Below are 18481 nucleotides of genomic sequence, written 5' to 3'. Positions count from 1 at the left end.
TTTGTAATAAGGGAGTAATTACTCATTGACATCCACCCGAGCGCTGCCATAAGGCTACAAAGGAAAGCTATAAAGCTTTCTCAGAAACTTCTTAGTTAAAGAAAAATTCGTCCTGGTCCGGGGTTCGAACGTGGGACCACCGCTTCACCGGAGCAGTCGCTCTACCAATTGAGCTAACCGGGAGGGCAAGCTTATGGTAGGGCGAGAGCGAATTGATCAATAACTCGAAGTGGGAACAGGGTTGGTCAAATGTTTTAGGGGAATCTCCCAAGTTGGAGTAAATTTGTAATAAGGGAGCAATTACTCATTGACATCCACCCGAGCGCAGCCATACGGCTACAAAGGAAAGCTATACAGCTTAAAATTCGTCCTGGTCCGGGGTTCGATCCCGGGACCACCGCTTCACCGGTTAGCTCAATTGGTAGAGCGACTGCTCCGGTGATTTATTTATTTATTTATAAATACTGCTGTCTCTGAGGAGAGACATAGCAGGAGTGGGTGAATACATGAGTAAAAACAAATAACATGGGTAGCATAGAAATAGATAACACAGAAGTATTAAAAACAGATCAACGGGTCAAATTGTCAGGCAACTGAACAACAAACTTCAATTGGCAATGAACGAAGTGAGCCGTCCAATCCATTCCAAATTTCAACGGTTAGAGGGAAAAAAGAAAATTTAAAACAATCTATATGTTTTGTGAAGGGAACAATGTTTAATGGGTGGTTCCGTCGGGTTGCACGTGTGCTTGATGACACAAATGTCGAGGGTGCCTGAATGCCAGATGATGTGTGAACGATCTTGTGCTGCATAATGATGCGTTCACGTGTGCGCCTATGTTCTAAAGTTTGTAAAGATAAACTGTGCATATGGGAAGAAGGTGAAAACTTGCGATCATACCGGCTGAAGATGAATCTTATTGCTTTTTTTGAACTGATTCTAAACGGTCAATGTCGCGCGCGTAATGAGGGGACCAGACAATTGAGGCGTACTCCAGGATGGGTGGAACTAGTGATTTCTAAGCAGTTAATTTACATTCCTTCGTGTCATTTTTTAAGGTTGGTTTGAGATAACCAAGTTTGGGAAGTGCTTTCCCAGATATGTTATTTATGTGAGCATTCCATTTTAAGTTATGCGAAAATATAACGCCCAGGTATCTGAACTCGCTTACGTGGGTCAAGCAGTTACCGTTGTTACTGTAGCGAAATGCAGCGGATTCTTTTTGTTACCAAAGGTCATTGCAACTTTTCAGTGAAATTAATTTTCAGTTGCCATGCATTACTCCATTCACAGAACAATGAAAACACTTTGTTTAGTTCCTGTTGATCATCGGCGTTAGCAACGTTGCGGTAAAGCACACAGTCATCGGCATATAGGCGTAACTTCACTGCGGTGTCGTTAGTAACATTAGCTACATCATTAATAAAAATTATAAAGAGTAGAGGCCCAAGCACCGACCCTTGGGGCACACCTGAAGTTACAGTGACTGACGATGACTGTGAATGGTTAAAAGTGACGAACTGGGATCTTAAGTATAAGATCGAAAGTCCTGGATGACTAATAAATTACTAAAAATGATAAAGGTTAAAACAAGGATATATCACAATTTTCTTGACAGTCGTGACCCTGAAGTTCTAGAAGATTTTAGAAAATACCGAAACTTGTTAAATAAGTGTTTGAAGCGTGCAAAACGCGACGATTATGCACATCTCTTTGACGGAATTACGGATTCTAGACAAGCATGGAAGAAACTGAGTTCAATTCTACCTTCCAGGCATCAGACAAGAACTTTGGAATTAGAAATAGATGGCCAACAGTACGAGGGAAAAGCACTAGCAGAAAAATTCAATGATTATTTTCTCTCATTAGTCGAGAGTCCTTACAACACCGACGCCCAGCGATATCTATCTGCCCCATTAGAACATTCCGTTTTTTTGAATCCTACTGACGAGTGTGAAGTCCTGAATTTATTCCATGCTTTGAAGAGAAGCAAATGCGAGGATATAGATGGAATAAAAATGCAGCCGGTTAGCTTTGTCCTTGACCTTATTGCCCCATACCTAACCCATATTTACAACCTAGTTTTGTATACCGGTGTATTTCCAGAGCAACGAAAGACTGCTAAAGTGACAGTAGTGTACAAAAGTGGAGAAAAAGATAACTTAGGAAATTATAGGCCAATATCAATATTAGCAATATTTTCAAAACCACTCGAGAAAATCATCTTTATAAGACTCACTGGTTTCTTTGATGCTAACTCTGTTATTACATCTTCCCAATGTGGCTTCCGGACAGGTAGATCTACTGAGACAGCTCTACTTCACCAAAAAGAATTAATTTTAGATAATATTGAAAGGAAGCAACTAACACTAGGACTATTTGTAGATTTATCCAAGGCTTTTGACAGAATCAATCATAATATCCTACTAGAGAAACTGTCTTGCTATGTTGTTCGTGGTATTTCTTTTAATTCGGTTCAAAGTTACTTGACAAATCGACATCAAGCAATATGTATAGAAAATTAAATGTCCTCATTACAAAAAAGTTAGCATGGCGTGCCTCAGGGGAGTATTCTCGGCCCACTGTTTTTCAATGCTTACATCAATGACCTTGTATATCTAGGTTTGGTTTGGTTTGGTTTGGTTTATGGGGTTTAACGTCCCAAAGCGACTAAGGCTATGAGAGACGCCGTAGTGGAGGGCTCCGGAAATTTCGACCACCTGGGGTTCTTTAACGTGCACTGACATCGCACAGTACACGGGCCTCGAATTTCTCCTCCAAAGAAATTCAACCGCCGCGGCCGGGATCGAACCCGCGTCTTTCGGGCCAGCAGCTGAGCACCATAGCCACTGAGCCACCGCGGCGGCCCTTGTATATCTAGATAGCACCATAAATTATGTCATATACGCCGACGACACCTGTACATTTTTTACAGGAAGCAATGCAAATGACCTTGTCAAATCTGCCAACCTATTCTTGGACAAACTATGTAAATGGTCAAGCGCTAATAACCTAAAAATAAACGGTTCCAAAACAAAAGCAGTTCTCTTTCAAGCTAAACAAACAAATGTTCGCATTAATGCACTGAAGTTCGATAATACTGAAATAGAATTTTCTTCATCAGCAAAATTCCTGGGTGTCGTTTTTGATGAAAACATGCTATGGGATTTTCACACCGAAAACATACAAACTAAACTGTGCAAAGCATTAGGTATATTGAGAAAAGTACATTTTTTACCTGTCCCCCAAAAACTAATGCTCTATAACACGCTTTTTGCACCTCATCTATTATATTGTCATCTTGTTTGGGGTACTGGCACCAACAAATCACTGAATAGATTGGTTACATTACAAAAAAATGCAGTTGGAGCCATTTCAAACTCTCCATATAATGCCCACACTTCCGACCTATTCCTTAAATACAAGATTACTAAAATTTCCACGCTTTATGAGCGCCAGTTCCTGGCATCTTTGAAATCTGAAATCCATAAAAATATAGCATTACGAGCCGTTGCAAACTTGCAGATTAACTTGTCATTTCGCTCCACCCGCCACCATGAACATTGGCACGTTCCGCGATCACGTAGTAACTACGGTCTCCAGATGCTTCGAAACAGGCTGCCTAGTGCACTTAACAAATATAAGCTAACGGAAGAGCAGCTGCGGGTTCTAACCAATAAAAAATTATTCGACATTATTAACTAACCTGTGCTGTAAGATTTGATTGTATTTTTTAACTAATGCACTCATTCACTGTTTTTGCACTTATCTTGTTCGTATATTTTTTTCCATTTGTTCCTTGTTATTCTTCCCATCATATATATTTGATGTCCTTCTGAACTGTCGTGCTTGCTGCCATGTTGTTCGGGGAGACGGGGCCAGTCAAGCTGCCCTTGACGCAGCTTTTATCCCGTCACCCTCGCCACACCTCGTACATGCCCTGTACTTGTGGGAAATAAACTGAAACTGAAACTGAAACTGAAGTAGTCGGTTATCCAGTCCAGTAACTTATTGCCGTTAAACATGGTGCGTAGTTTACGAAGAAGCTTATTATGGCAGACCATGTCAAATGCTTTGGAGTAATCTATAAATATTGCATCGATTTGATCACGGTTATTTAAAGCGGAAGCGATGTCGTGAGTAAATTCAATGAGCTGAGTGACATTGGAAAAACCAGATCGAAAACCGTGCTGACAGTGTGACAGTAGATTATGAGAAGTTAGGAACTGAACAAGGTGCTTGTGAATAATGTGCTCAAGAAGCTTGCAGCAAGTGGAAATTAGGGAGATCGGTCGGTAATTACTAATTTGTTGTTTATCGCCAGATTTAAACACCGGGATGACGTTGGCAATTTTCCAAGCCCTGGGAACGGAGGATGTGTCCAGTGATTTGTTGAAAATCACTGTAAGGTAACGGGCACTCCATTCCGAGTACTTCTTTAAAAACACGTTAGGCATGGCGTCTGGTCCCGCACTTTTGGTTGTGTCAATTTTTACTAACAGATTGTGAACCCCAGCGTAACTTACTTCGAGGCTGGGTAACTGGTGTTCCGAGCTATGAATGAAGGGAGGATTGGTACCATCATCAAGATGAAAGACAGAGTGAAAGTAGCTATTGAAGGCTTCAGAAATGGTTACGGGATCAGTGCAAGGCTGCTCGTTGATAATGAAGGATACAGAGTCATGGGAAGAGGGTAATATTGTTTTCCAAAATTTCGATGGGTTCTCTTTCATGAATGTTGACAGTGTTGTGTTGAAGTAAAAGTGTTTAGCTTGTGTCATTTTTGTCTTTAGCTCCGACTTGAGTGAAAGTAGTAGTGAATCGCGGCTTTCGTTTCCTGGCCGGCTGCGCTTTTGCAAGCGCTTGATGCGTCTTATGAGATGAATTATGTCTCTTGTGTACCACGGATGCTTCGGGTTATGTTTCACACATTTTGTGGGGACGAAATGAAGCACACAGCTATGTACTAAATTATAAAACTGCTCTAACAACGCATCAACACCACACGTTTCACTGCCTGTCACGACATCTCCGAAAGACGACGCTAGCAGTTCAGTAATAGCACGGTCGTTGGCACGGGTAAAATCTTTAACAATATTGAAATTCGGCTTATGGGGCTCACAAACCACATTAAATTGCATGAAAACACACTTGTGATCTGACAGTCCGTCGACTACATCACACTGAAATCCGTATTGCAGCAACTGTTCATTAACAAAAACAAGGTCAAGAACTGAGTTTACTCGAGTTGGACATTCAACGACTTGTGTTAAATCAAATGATATAGCCATATTAATTAGGGATTCACAAACAGCCTTGTCACGACCTGTTGAAATTAACAACGTCCAATCGATACAAGGAGCATTGAAATCACCTGTAATGGTCATTTTATACTTGTGGAGCCTGTGTTCCGCTATGTATTCTGTAATGTGCGAGAAAATATTTTCCGAACCGGGCGGACGGTACACAGCACCCACAACTGTCACGAAACCAGAAATGTTTATCCGGCACCAAACAGACTCAGTATTCAGAAGTTCTGGCAATACAAAAATTTCAATGCCTTTTCTAATGAACAGAGCTACGCCCCCTCCTCTATCAAACTGCCTGTCGTTTCTGATAACCGAGTAATCTGGAGGCAAAAATTCTACATCTGATATGGAGTTGTCCAACCATGTTTCTGTTACGCAAATAACTGACGGAGTGTAACATTCTACAAGCCTATTGAAATCTTCAATCTTATTAAGCAAGCTTCTAGCATTTAAGTTCAAAAGAGTCAGTTTCTGCTTTTCTTTCTGCTCATTTCTACCTTTCTGCTCATTAACGAGTCACTCTGTGTCCCTAGGCACTGCAGCACGTGCAGCCTTGACAAGCCTTTTGGAAACATCATCCCAAGTGTAACGGACACTGTCGACTATCAGGGAATCGTATTGCAACCTATACTTCTCTGCTTCTTTGCGGATATCAACCGAGTTGTCCCAGAGAGCCTTCATAATGTGCCGTACACGCGCAGAAAAGTCTTCACTAATGTGCGTATCAGATCCTCTAAGTTTTCTTGCGTTTTTAAGGATGGAAAGCTTGGTTCTAAAGTCTAGCAGTTTAAATATGACAGGTCTCGTCTTTTCAGTTGTTTGCTTGCCAAGCCTGTGACAGCGTTCAATACCTTCACATTGGATTCCAAGTTTGGAATACAGTAGCTCCGATACAGAAGCCAATAGCCCCTCAGAAGTTTCATTTGATGGTTCCTTCAAGCCATAGATGATTAAGTTAATTCTACGGGATCGGTTTTCCAGGTAATTATTTTTGCGGTCAAGTTTGGTAATGACATCTTTAAGGTTCTCAACAGTTATCTCAAGATCATGAACACGCTGTAGAGCGTCGTTAGCAGTTGAAGCCAACGCCTCTATGTGCGTAATACGCTTTTCAAAGGCAGCCATTCTAGAGTTGAGCGCGGAAAGCTCTGCGCTGATTCGTGCTTGTCCAGCTAGCAGCTCCGTTAGCATTTCCTCTGACTTTGGGCCTGGATTTGTCTCGACATCGCCGGACAGTTGCAACAAAATTCTTAACGAATGCAGTAGGCAAGAAAAAATACACACAAAGTGCTGAGGGGGGTCTGGCAGCAGCAATAAGGAATGATTATCACTCCTATAACTTTTGAAAGCGGTGGTCCCGGGTTCGAACCCCGGACCAGGACGAATTTTCTTAAACTACGAAGTTTCTGAGAAAGCTGTATAGCTTTCCTTTGTAGCCGTATTGCTGCGCTCGGGTGGATGTCAATGAGTAATTACTCCCTTATTAAAATTAACGACTAATTACTGAGTAATGAGAAACTACTAATTAATGACTAATTATTAACTAATCACTGATTAATGAATAAATACTGATTAACTGCTAATTACTAACGCTTAATCTTCGCCTTTAGGAGTGGAACGCGAGAGCGTGTTGTAGCGCTGCCAGGGAGTCCACAGACGGCAACCACCCGTTCGGCGTGATGCCTTGCCCTCTGAACGCAACGCTTTTTTCAGGAAAGGAAATGGCGCAGTAATTTTCTGTCATCTCGGTGGACTCCTGAACTGCACCCTACAGGAAGGGAGGAAGTGGGAGTGAAAGAATAGGCGCTGTAATGAAGATAATGAAAATTGTATTTGAGGAAAGGAAATCACGCCTCACATATCTCGTGGACACCCGTCATCCCTTTGTAGAGGATGGGAGTGGGAGTGAAAAGAAGAAAGAGAATGGAAGGGCCGGCTTTTCGTCTTGGTGCCAGTTTCTTTTTCTTGCCCGGAGAGGTTGACACCCGAGCGGACGCTGTGCGGACGTGTTCCGCATGAGCTCCGGCCTTGAGACCGTTTTTCGGTGGAACGCGCTGTGCCTTGGTCTTGCTTTTTGTGGGATCGTCTGCAGGAAGTTGCCCTGTGCCTGTGGACACCATATTTTGGCAAGTGTTCCCCCTTTTAGGGGTTTTCTTCACGATTTGTACTCGACCACGGTGCGGCGAAATTAGGCCTAATCTGTAGGCCGAGCCGACGCCTGCGGCGCCGGGCTCCAGGGCCGTGCTTTGTGGTTGTGGGCCTTTGCGAGGCTAAAGATGATGGAGTACTCCGTTGAGGGAGAATCTATAACGCCCGAAGAATTCGAGGCGGGAGAATGGGCCTGGGTTTTGAAGGCGCAAGATCGCTTCAAGAAGACTGTGTACGGGGACCACTCCGAGAGTAGGCCTACCGAGAAACAGGCGGGCAGCGACGGGCGTCCGACGCACGGAGCAGCCCAAGTCAAGCGGGGGAAAGCGCCGGTGTGGAAGAAACGGGGACCGTTTCTGAAGATGCCAGCCAAGGATTTCAAGGTTGTGTGCCGGCCCAAGAATTGGGACTTGAGCATAGTGACGCCGAGGGAGCTCGGATGTGCCCTGAGAGCGGCAGCGAAGCTGACGAACGCGACTGCGGTGGAAGAAGACCTGGTGCGGGTGAATGAGACAAACAACACGATGACGGTGAGCACGCCGTGCATGAATCGTAGTGGGGCATATGCGAATGTCAAGACGCTCAAGCTGGGCGGTCGTGACCTTGAGGTTTCGGCGTACGTGGCGGCGCCGGAGAACTCTGTGCGCGGAGTAATTTACAATGCGTACAACGGATGCCCACTGGCAGAAATTCGCGCAGGATTCTTGAAGAGGAATGAAAACATGGAAATTTTGGATGCCAGACCTTTGGGCAAGTCAAAGGCGATTCAGATCACGTTCGGGGGGAAGCGCGTTCCCCGGCAAGTCATCTATTGGAACTGTCTGTACGCTGTGATCCCATATAGAGAGTTAGTCGAGACCTGCTATAACTGCAGACGAGTGGGACATCGGGCGGACGTTTGCTATCGTCCGAAGACTAATTTGTGTCGCCGCTGCGGGAAAGAACATCCTGCACCACCGGAGGGAGAGTCGCTGACCTGCACGCCGGACTGCATCGTGTGTCATGGGGCGCACAGCACGGGAAGTCGGAACTGCAAGTTTCGCCTAGCCCGTCAGCAGCCGATGGGTCTGCAGCAGAGCAACGAGGACAAGAGCCAAACTGGCAAGGAGGAGCGACGTTCGAGGCCCAGGAAGCGGTCATCTAGCGGTGTGAGAGGCGATAGCAAGAGCAGGGACCGGTCAGCTTCCTTCCCGCCACTGCCCGGACCCGAGCCTGGCAAAGGAGGAGGGCAAGGTTCCGGTCATGGACGAAGCCCAAGTGACACGAGGAAAAAGGTGAGCTGGCCCAACGCGGGCTCCCAAAATGAGACTGCTCGAGAGAAGGAGCTACAAAGGCAGGTGCTGCAGCAGGCCGAAACTATCAAAAAGATGGAAGCTAGGATAGCAGAGATGGAACGCGCGCTTAAAACCGGCAGAGTAGAAAGGGTACAGACGCCGTTGGCCCAGGACCCACAGCAAGCGGCGCAGGCGAACGTTTCTCGCGTGGACGATAACACAGCTATGGAAGTGGAGAAAATGGAGAATCGGGGGACGGTCAAAAGGCCACCTCCGGCAGATGAGGGAGCTCAGGCAAAGAGAGTAGCAGAAACTTCGGCGGCGGACACGCCGCAGCCAGTATTTAAAGTCACTTGTCTTAAGAGGGACATGCTTACCCTTGCGGAGAGAGTAGGAAAACTGGAAGAAAGACAGGATAGGTTGGAAGGCCGGGTCGACAGGATAGAAGCTAGACTAGGCAACATTGAGCAGCGTCTTGACGCCTTCACCAATGACATGCGGGGTTTCCAGACCCAGGTAATGGACATGTTTAAACAGCTAAATGCTATGCTAGAGGTTAGATTGCCTCCCGTAGTCGGCCAAGCGCCGATGTTAGTGAACCTAGGGCCTCACCATGGCCCCTCGCCAGCAAATTGAGGTTTGGCAGTGGAACTGCAGGGGCTTCCGTCGCAAGCGGGGGAACCTGCAGTTGCACATACAAAATCTGGATAGTAAGCCGGACATTATAGCTTTGCAGGAGGCTAGCGGCTCGGTGAAATTACCGGGATTTAAGACATTTACACCACCAGAGATTGATCGAGGGGGCGTATCGAGCGTCTTCACGGCCGTGTTAGTCCATCGCAACACCACAGTGATTCAGCATACCATAGATAGCAGCAGGGAGGACTACGTCCTGCTGGAGATTTTGCCCAAAAGAAAGGACGATAAGAGTCTATTTGTTCTTAATGTGTACTCTTCTCCAAAAGATAAGGGGGTGGGCTTGCCAGACCTTCTGATAAAGACGCAACGGCTAGCGGCTAGGTCTCAACTCATCGTGGTGGGAGATTTCAATGCGCCTCATCCGGAGTGGGGCTACATCCGAGCCAGCCCGAAGGGAAATAAGCTTTGGCAGGTTGCCCAGGACCTGCGATGGACGATCTTGAACAACCCGCTAGATCATACCAGGATAGGCAACAGCGTGAGCATAGACACCTCTCCAGACCTCACATTTGTGAATGGTATCAGGGATGCAAAGTGGGTAAACACGGGACAGCCACTTGGAAGTGATCACTATATCCTTTCCACGATATTTAGTGCTGCTAAGCACAAAGACACGGTGAAAGGAACTCGAGTGACGGACTGGGACCGATTTCGGCAATACAGGAATGACACAGTGAACGGGGAAATCGAGGACTTAGGAGCCTGGATTGTCACACTCAAGCAGGCCGTGAAGAGTACCACAGAAGAGGTTCCGACGGAGGAGGAGGGCTTTACGGCTGACTCTAGATTGTTACACATGTGGGAAGCACATGCGAGTCTCCTTCGGAGGTGGAGGAAACAAAGGCATAATGGTGTCCTCCGTAGGAAGATGGCCAAGCTAGAACGAGAAATCGAAACGTACACATTGGAGTTGCAGTGCAAACAGTGGGGGCAGATTTGTGACCGGATGAATGGGCAATTCGGATGCAAAAAAACATGGCAGTTGTTGAGGCACCTTTTAGACCCGGCGGCAACCAAATCTGCGCAGAAGGGGCAAATGGCTAGGTTAGTGCATCGGTATCAAGGCACGATTGGGGAATTTATACATGAACTCCGAAGTCGTTACATAAACAGAGAGGCGGGCGGTTGCTTGCCGGATTATTCGGGGGAGGAAAACCTTGAATTGGATGCAGACTTTACGGTGGCGGAGGTAGAGTTTGCAATGGGCCAGCTTCGTACCACGTCAGCAGCGGGTCCGGACGGGGTTACTAATAAAATGCTGAGGAACCTGGATTTCAAGTCAGTGGGGGCACTCACGAATTTAATGAATAAATTTTGGGCGGCCGGGGAGATTCCGCCAGAGTGGAAGCATGCTAGGATTACATTTATTCCTAAAGCAGGGAAGAAGCTCTGCATTGAGAATCTGCGTCCCATCTCGCTAACGTCGTGCTTGGCCAAATTGATGGAGCATGTAGTCCTGAACAGGCTTCAGGGTTATGTAGAGGACAATGAGTTGATACCTGAAACAATGATTGGCTTCAGGGCTAATTTATCGACGCAGGATGTCATGTTACAGCTCAAAAAAGACGTGGTTGATCCTGGGTACGGCACGGGCACCAAGGCTATCTTGGGGCTCGACCTCACTAAGGCCTTTGACAATGTTACCCATGAGGCAATATTGAGGAACCTATCGGACATAGGACCGGGGGGGAGAACCTTCCGGTACATCAGATCGTTTCTGGAGGGTAGGACTGCGGAGATTGTAGTCGGAGAAATGAAATCGGATCCCTTCCCATTGGGGGGCAGGGGGACACCGCAAGGGTCGGTATTATCGCCCTTCCTATTTAATCTCGCCCTGATCAAGATACCACCCAGGCTGCAAGGGATATCGGGACTTAAACATACATTTTATGCGGATGACATTACTCTATGGGTAACAAGAGGCAGTGACGCACAGTTGGAAGAAACTCTACAACAGGCGGTGGATATTGTGGAGGAGCTAGCAGGGGAAGCAGGACTCTCGTGTTCTCAGCCCAAGTCCGAGCTTTTTGTGCTGAGGGATAAACCAAGAGGGATACATGCGAGGCACTATGTGCCGCCACCACCTTTAGAGGTGAGAGTGGGGGGAGTACCGGTCGCTGAGGTCCAAACGATCAGGATCCTGGGTAAGTATCTGCAGACTAACAGGAAGAATAGCGAGTCATTGCAAAGGCTTAAAAATACGGTCAATGCTACCGTGCGGCTAATCAGGAGAATCGCCAATCGTAAGAGAGGTGTTAAGGAAAAAGACTTGTGTAAGCTAGTGCAGGCATTTGTGCTCAGTAGAATAGTGTATGCGACGCCTTATTTGAAGCTGGACGCGGCGGAAAAAGGAAAGGTGGAGGCTATGATTAGGCAGGCGTATAAAGCGGCCCTTGGGTTGCCTCAGAATGCGTCTACCGAAAGGCTGCTGGGATTAGGGGTGCACAACACCCTAGAAGAACTACGGGAGGCGCACTTGGTTATGCAGCTCGGTAGGCTTTCAAAAACAAAAGCAGGGAGGGACATATTGGAAAGGATCGGCATTGGAGTTGACGTTCCAGCCGGTGACACGAAAATTCAGGTGAGGCGGGAAATGCACAAGGGCTTGTACATAAAACCTTTGCCCAAGAACATGCATCCAATACATCACGAGGACCGCAGGAAGGCAAGAGCCAAAGCTTTACATGCTAAGTACGGGAAGTACAACGGGGCAGTCTATGTAGATGTCGCCGAGTATAAGAACAAGGATGCATTTGCAATTGCGGTGGTGGATGGGCGGGGCCACTTGATCGCCTCTGGATCAGTCAAAACCCGCTCCCCAGAAACTGCAGAGGAAGCGGCAATAGCACTAGCTATGACTAGTAGTAATGCTGACCTGATCTTCAGCGATTCAAAAACAGCCATCCGAAATTTGGCGAGGGGCAGAATATCTGTCACAGCGGCGCGGTTGTTGAATCGGGCCACGGAGCGAGGGATTACGGAGGCGGAAATTGTCTGGGTACCTGCACACTCTGGGAACCCTGGGAACGAGACGGCTCACATGAATGCTCGAGGTTTCGTCAGCCGAGTAGGTGAGCCGGACGTCCCGGGAAGGTCCACGAGAGATGGGCTGGTATCCTTTCATGACATTACTACTCATTTCAGACTTAACCGGAGGATTTACCCACCCCCGGACAAGCAATTGGTGAAGGCGCAGGAATGCGTCTGGCGCCGATTGCAGACCAGATGTTTCTTCAACCCATACGTGTTGAGCAAAATCTACCCGGACATTCAGCCGGAGTGCAAATGGTGTCACGAATTGGCAACCTATGACCACGTATTATGGAGCTGTAGCATAGCACCGCCACCGGCGGACATTATGCGTGATCCTTCCCTCGAGCAGTGGGAGGCCGTGCTGGCCAGCTCAGACCCGGTCGTCCAGACCAGGGCCGTGGAGTGGGCCACCCAGGTCGCCGTCAGCCACGGGTTGATGGCCATCTAACACGGAATCGTCCACACATGCTCTCTGACGAAAATAAAGTTTTTCCATCCATCCATTTTCTTGCCCGTTTGGGCGGCCATTTTGAGTGCGCGGAATTTTGCCGCACATTTGCGAGAGTTAGTGGCATGGCGCCACGGTACACAGCACACCGGGGTACATAGTTGTGCGGGGCCCGCAACCCCTCCACTAGCGGAGCCTGAGTCCGCAGAGTCCACACGTATTCGGCTGCAGGTTTGGACATGCATCCGTGCGATTCCCGACGACCCCACCCACAGTGGCCGCAGGCCGGGATAGTTTTGTAATAGTTTTACACAGAGACGACCATGTTGTCATAATGCACGTAACGGGGCTTCTAATTACCCACGAAGAGGATGCGTGCCTTGTTGGATGTTCCGAATTTCCGGATTTCCATGATGGTGCCGGCGCGCCAGCACGCTCGTTGTTGAAGTGTTTCCGTGGTGTCCTTGTTAGGGACTACGATCGCTGCGAGGCACGTTGCCGACGTCTTGTCTGAGGTAACCCTGAAGCTTGATCGACAAAGTTTCCGATGAGTCAGTCGGCCCTCTCGATGACCGCGGTATGCCCGATGACGATGTTTTGGTCTCGTGAGGGCAGAACGAAGATGGCGCGGGCCCGTTCCGGGCCGAGGTACGCCGAAATAGCGCTGCCATAGCCGGTTTCCGTGAACGCCTCGTGAAGAGGAACGCGTTCAGGGGGCTTGACGACTATAACGTAGTCTTGAGGAGCGAGTTTAGGCATTGGACGCGGCTTCCATATTGTGAACGCCTTCCCCTTGCTTCCTGTGGCGCGCGTCGCAGGAGCTTTCACGTTTCCGACCGACGAGACGGCGGCCGAGGCGGCGCCGAGCGCCGGCATCTGGGAGCGGCGTGCAGCCGCTTGAAGTGAAAGCCTGACTCCGAATTTTAAGAGAAGCTTTCGAATTTGTATCGCCGGTGGTGGGGACCGAGGTCCACGCCATTACCTCAGGGTCGCATTCGCGTAATTGGAGCACAGAAGTCTCCGTTTTTACTCTGAGGGCCGATCCCACCCGGCCGGGCGACGGCGTCGTCGTTAGGCTTAAGGACGGTACCAACGCAGTCAGTCGAAAATCGCTCGTACACTTCGAGAAAATGGGCCTACCTGGACGAATATGGCGTCCAGTGTTTCCGCTGGAGGTTCCAGATCAATAGAAGCCAGTTTTACGGGGGTAGGGTAATTTGGGTCGCGGCCTGAGCCAAAATTCGGTGGAGCCGAAACACTAACACGTCTGCTCACGTCGCGCGCAAAGACGCTGCCCCCTTCGGGTGATTATGGCGGAAAATGTGAAGCCAACGTTGGATGATTTCATTGCCTGCTGTAGTACTGTGAAAATATTTATGACGTTAACTTAGGCGTGCTGCGTTGAGACGAATGACTAGTGTATCGGTAACTGTAATCATGATTTTAGTCCTGAGATGCACGTTTGATTAGAGTATTCAGATGAGATAAACCTGGCAGCCCGCTTGTGGACTGACTCAATGGTATTAATGGAGTTTGCTGAAAAAAAAACACTTTACCGCCATCGTTCTGAAAAAAATAAAATAAATCTCTATGGAGAGGAAGGTACCATAAAGGTAATTCGACACCATATGAATGCACTCCACAGAGCAAAGTGCATTACAGCTACTGCTAAAACAGGCAGAAAAATATGAATACAAAGGCACTGTACCACTATTGCACTAAAATTATTTCTCCTCGCTCACTTACCTATCATGGAAGAGAGAGACCCGGTGCAACGACGCCTGCATATGAGGGCAAAGCTGTATGGCGCGGCCTGCTCTAGGTTTACAACAGCCGTATATACCCGCTATATTCAATTGTCCAACCGTGCAGATACGGCTCATTATAACTACGTAGCATTTGCCATGATAACTATATGAAATTTATTTAACGCGAAGGCACAAAGACGTGTTTTTCAACAGAGCCTGAAAGAAAGCCCAACAGCCTCGTCTTTTTGACAGGCATAGTTCGCAATTCTCAAAAACTTCATTCTGTTTCTCATAACCGTCAAAAAGCATACACCGCCGCACACAATAGATACTACAGTCGCTGAGTGACGTAGGGCTGCCAGCCGGGGCGGCATGTTCTGCGGGCGGCAGTAACCGGTCCCGGTGTGAGGCTCAAACCAATGTTCGCAGGTTGACTGCTCGCTATTCTGGCGCCGTTCGATGGAAAGTTGTAGTGCTTAGCCATCCAAGTGCGGTCCCCAGATTGCGCACAAAGCTTTGCTTGATCCGTCACTTGAAACGCAGCATGACCAGAGCATTTTCATCCCGCTTCCCGGAACGAGCTGGCGCATAGAAATAACCTATACAACTGGCTTCATTCATTTCGCACAAGCGCGAGCGATGCAGGCGGCGACGAAAAGATGTTTCAAGAGCCATCGCGCGTGCAGTGTTTTCCACAAGGCATACAAAATTTAAGGGGAAATTTGACTGTCTAAAGCGCGTAGAGGCGAAAGCGTTTTCCGCAGCAGTTTGACTGCCTCTGTGGCACTGGTGACGTCACCACTCTATCACATCACACATAATTAATGACTAATTACTGAGCAATGACGAATTGCTAATTAATGACCAATTATTAACTAATTACTGATTAATGCCTAATACTAATTAACTTCTAATTACTAACGCTTAATCTTCGCCTTTAGGAGGGGAACGTGACAGCGCGTTGTAGCGCTGCCAGGGATTCCACAGACGGCAACCACCCGTTCGGCGTGATGCCTTGCGCTTTGAACGCAATGCTTTTTGAGGAAAGGAAATGGCGCAGTAATTTTCTGTGGACTCCTGAACTGCACCGTACCGGAAGGGAGGAAGTGGGAGTGAAAGAATAGGCGCTGTAATGAAGAAAATGAAGATTGTATTTGAGGAAAGGAAATTACGCCTCACATAACCCAGGCAGCACAACAACATTGGCCGAACGTCGGGCAAGTGTTGGAAAAACTTGGCACGAACATCGGTCCTACACTGGCATTTGGGCCGAGCGCTACCACTTTACACATTGGCCCTACTTTCATGCCAGTTTTGGGCCAACGCTCGGCCGATCAAGCGGCCAACGCAGACCCGATGTTCGTTCTGCACCATGGGCCAGCAAAGGTCTCATACTGGCATCCAACTTTCAAACATTGGTAGCCAGCTTTCGAATAATGGTTTCAAGCTTTCAAATAATGGCATTAAGCTTTCGATTAATGGTTTCCAGCTTTCGAATAATGGCATCCAGCTTTCGAACGCTGGCACATCCAATTAACTCACTCTCCAATGACCGGCACTGTGGATGAATGTACATACATACCATTCTACTTAGCAAATATTCATAAATGATTGTGCGAAAGAATTCCAGAAAAAGACCCGTTTATTGCTTTAAGTTACAAGAATCACACTTCTAGCGCACACAGGATGGTTTGCACTACCACCAGCCACCGTGGGGAGTAAAGAAAAGGGGGCCGAAGAGCATGGTGGCAGAGGTTGTGGGAAAACAATTTATTTTCAAGTTTGGTGCGTGCCGATCAGGTTGGACAAAGCATCTCGGCAAGCTGCTGCGGCACGGCTAAGGCATCCATAAAGCGCTCAACGCAGCTGTCCTCCAGTGAACTGATCAGTCATATCCGAAGTAATCGTTGCACCTCACTTGCAAGGGGGCTGCTGGACTGCATTCAAACAAATTCCTCGTCCAGTTCTTGCACGATGGCCTCACGAAGCGCCAAGCCTGCAAAGAGATGCATGATGTCATGGTAAGTTGAATTATGGCCATCACAGAAAAAAACAAAAATGATTAAATAACACCGAATTTTGTAAAACACAGTCATCGTGAAGACACTAGCAACATATTTTACAGGATAATTTTTAATTTATTCTTAAGAACCAGCACAACATTAGTTGCACAAAGTGGAATTTAATTTACTAAACTTCCCTTATTCCAAATGGTTTAACTTAGTTTAATGCGTCGTGTCGCACTCCCAGTAAATATATTCAATGCGAGATAAGCAAATTAATGTGATATTGAAAACAGATTAATGTATTATTTTGTTTCAATATCATAACTCGTATCTATAAATTGCGAGCTAATTTTTTATTCAAGTAAATATGCACAGGTTGTAGCGTCTCTTCCACACGGACGTCAAACCAACATTTTTGATTAGTTTTATTTAATGGGGTTAAAAATGCGGCTTGCGATTTTTGACGAAATACACTGAACGCAAGGAACTCAGGGCACCTTTGTTTTACCTTAGTTGCTTCGCATACATGCTATAATTGGATTCGAAACTGCAACTTGAAAACCACTCAAAAATACTAGTCTGATAGTCGAGAGTAATGCCCTTTTTCATTGCGAGAGAACTTGGGCAAAAGCTTTAACCAGAAATTGCGGATTTTCTATTGAGTCTGCAAGTATAGAAGGCAAAAAGAAACGCTACGGAAGTATTACACATATCCTTACCAACTAGTCTGCAGTGAAAATTAATTAAGCGGTTCTGATTTCCGTCGTGCATAAGCGGTAAAGGACATATTCTCGAATGCATCCTATCTCAAGTCATATGAGTTCAAACCCGCTGTTAGCCAAAGTAGTGAATCTTTAGTGAGTTCATCTCACCAAAGACGAAAAATTAAATTCTCACCATTCGGCCACAATTCCACTGCGCACGACGTCAAGCAAGCCATTTCGCAATGAGAGTGGGTACACAGAAGTCGTCCTCGTGCTTTTTGGCTCGCTCTCTTCTCCTGCCGAAAAAATAAAGGCGCATGTAGTCAAAGCAACATTTACTACAAAAACCACTTTAACTTCGAGACGTATATCAAGATAAAAGAGTTTTAGTACTTACAAATAAGATCTTGCAGGCGGTACGAACAGCGTCGGAGCTCTCCAAATATATGAGTGTGGCTTTTCGCGTGCACAGACTATGAACAATGCTAGCTCGAGTGTGCATACATTTTCGTCGCGTTGGTTGTGCACGTGGTTGAGCTCCGCCGTGCAGTCAAGAATGTCTTATTGTGATGAGTCGCGCGGTTCCAAGACGAGCAGTGGAGACGATGGTGGTGGTGGGGGGGTTGGCTGGAGGGGAGAGAGTCATTTTCCTTTACACAGGTTTTGTGGTTCCGAGAAAAGTCCTCGAGCTGAAAGGTGGCGACAGGGAGGTGGAGGAACAGCGAAGCGCGTAGCTGCGCGCGAGGGAAAACAGCTTTGAGAAAGTGACAACATGCTGTGCGATGTCAGTGCACGTTAAAGAACCCCAGGTGGTCGAAATTTCCGGAGCCCTTCACTACGGCGTCTCTCATAGCCTCAGTCGCTTTGGGACGTTAAACCCCAACAAACCAAACCAAAAAGAAAAAATAGCGCTTCGCGGGGTGGGGGTTAGCCCGCTACCTGGAAAAGGGCACGGCCGGGAGAACAAGTGGGGTGATATTGGACTAGAAGACTTGAAAGAGAGAGGGAAAGAGGTCAAAACACGTGAAAAGGGTTTGGAATTTTTGGAGAATGAGTCGCATGGCCACAGGCAGTACAGAAAGCAATATCTACAAGACAGAAGTGGATGGGA

General features: G+C 47.1%; 1 pseudogene; it reads left to right on the top strand.

The window, feature by feature from the left end:
• Positions 1–7586: 7586 nt before the first annotated feature.
• Positions 7587–10979, top strand: LOC149348288 (uncharacterized; annotated as a pseudogene).
• Positions 10980–18481: the final 7502 nt, after the last annotated feature.

Source organism: Amblyomma mixtum, chromosome 4, assembly GCF_055824585.1.
Source record: "Amblyomma mixtum isolate Tamu chromosome 4, ASM5582458v1, whole genome shotgun sequence".
NCBI lineage: Eukaryota > Metazoa > Arthropoda > Arachnida > Ixodida > Ixodidae > Amblyomma > Amblyomma mixtum.
This window is presented reverse-complemented; position numbering and strand designations above follow the sequence as displayed.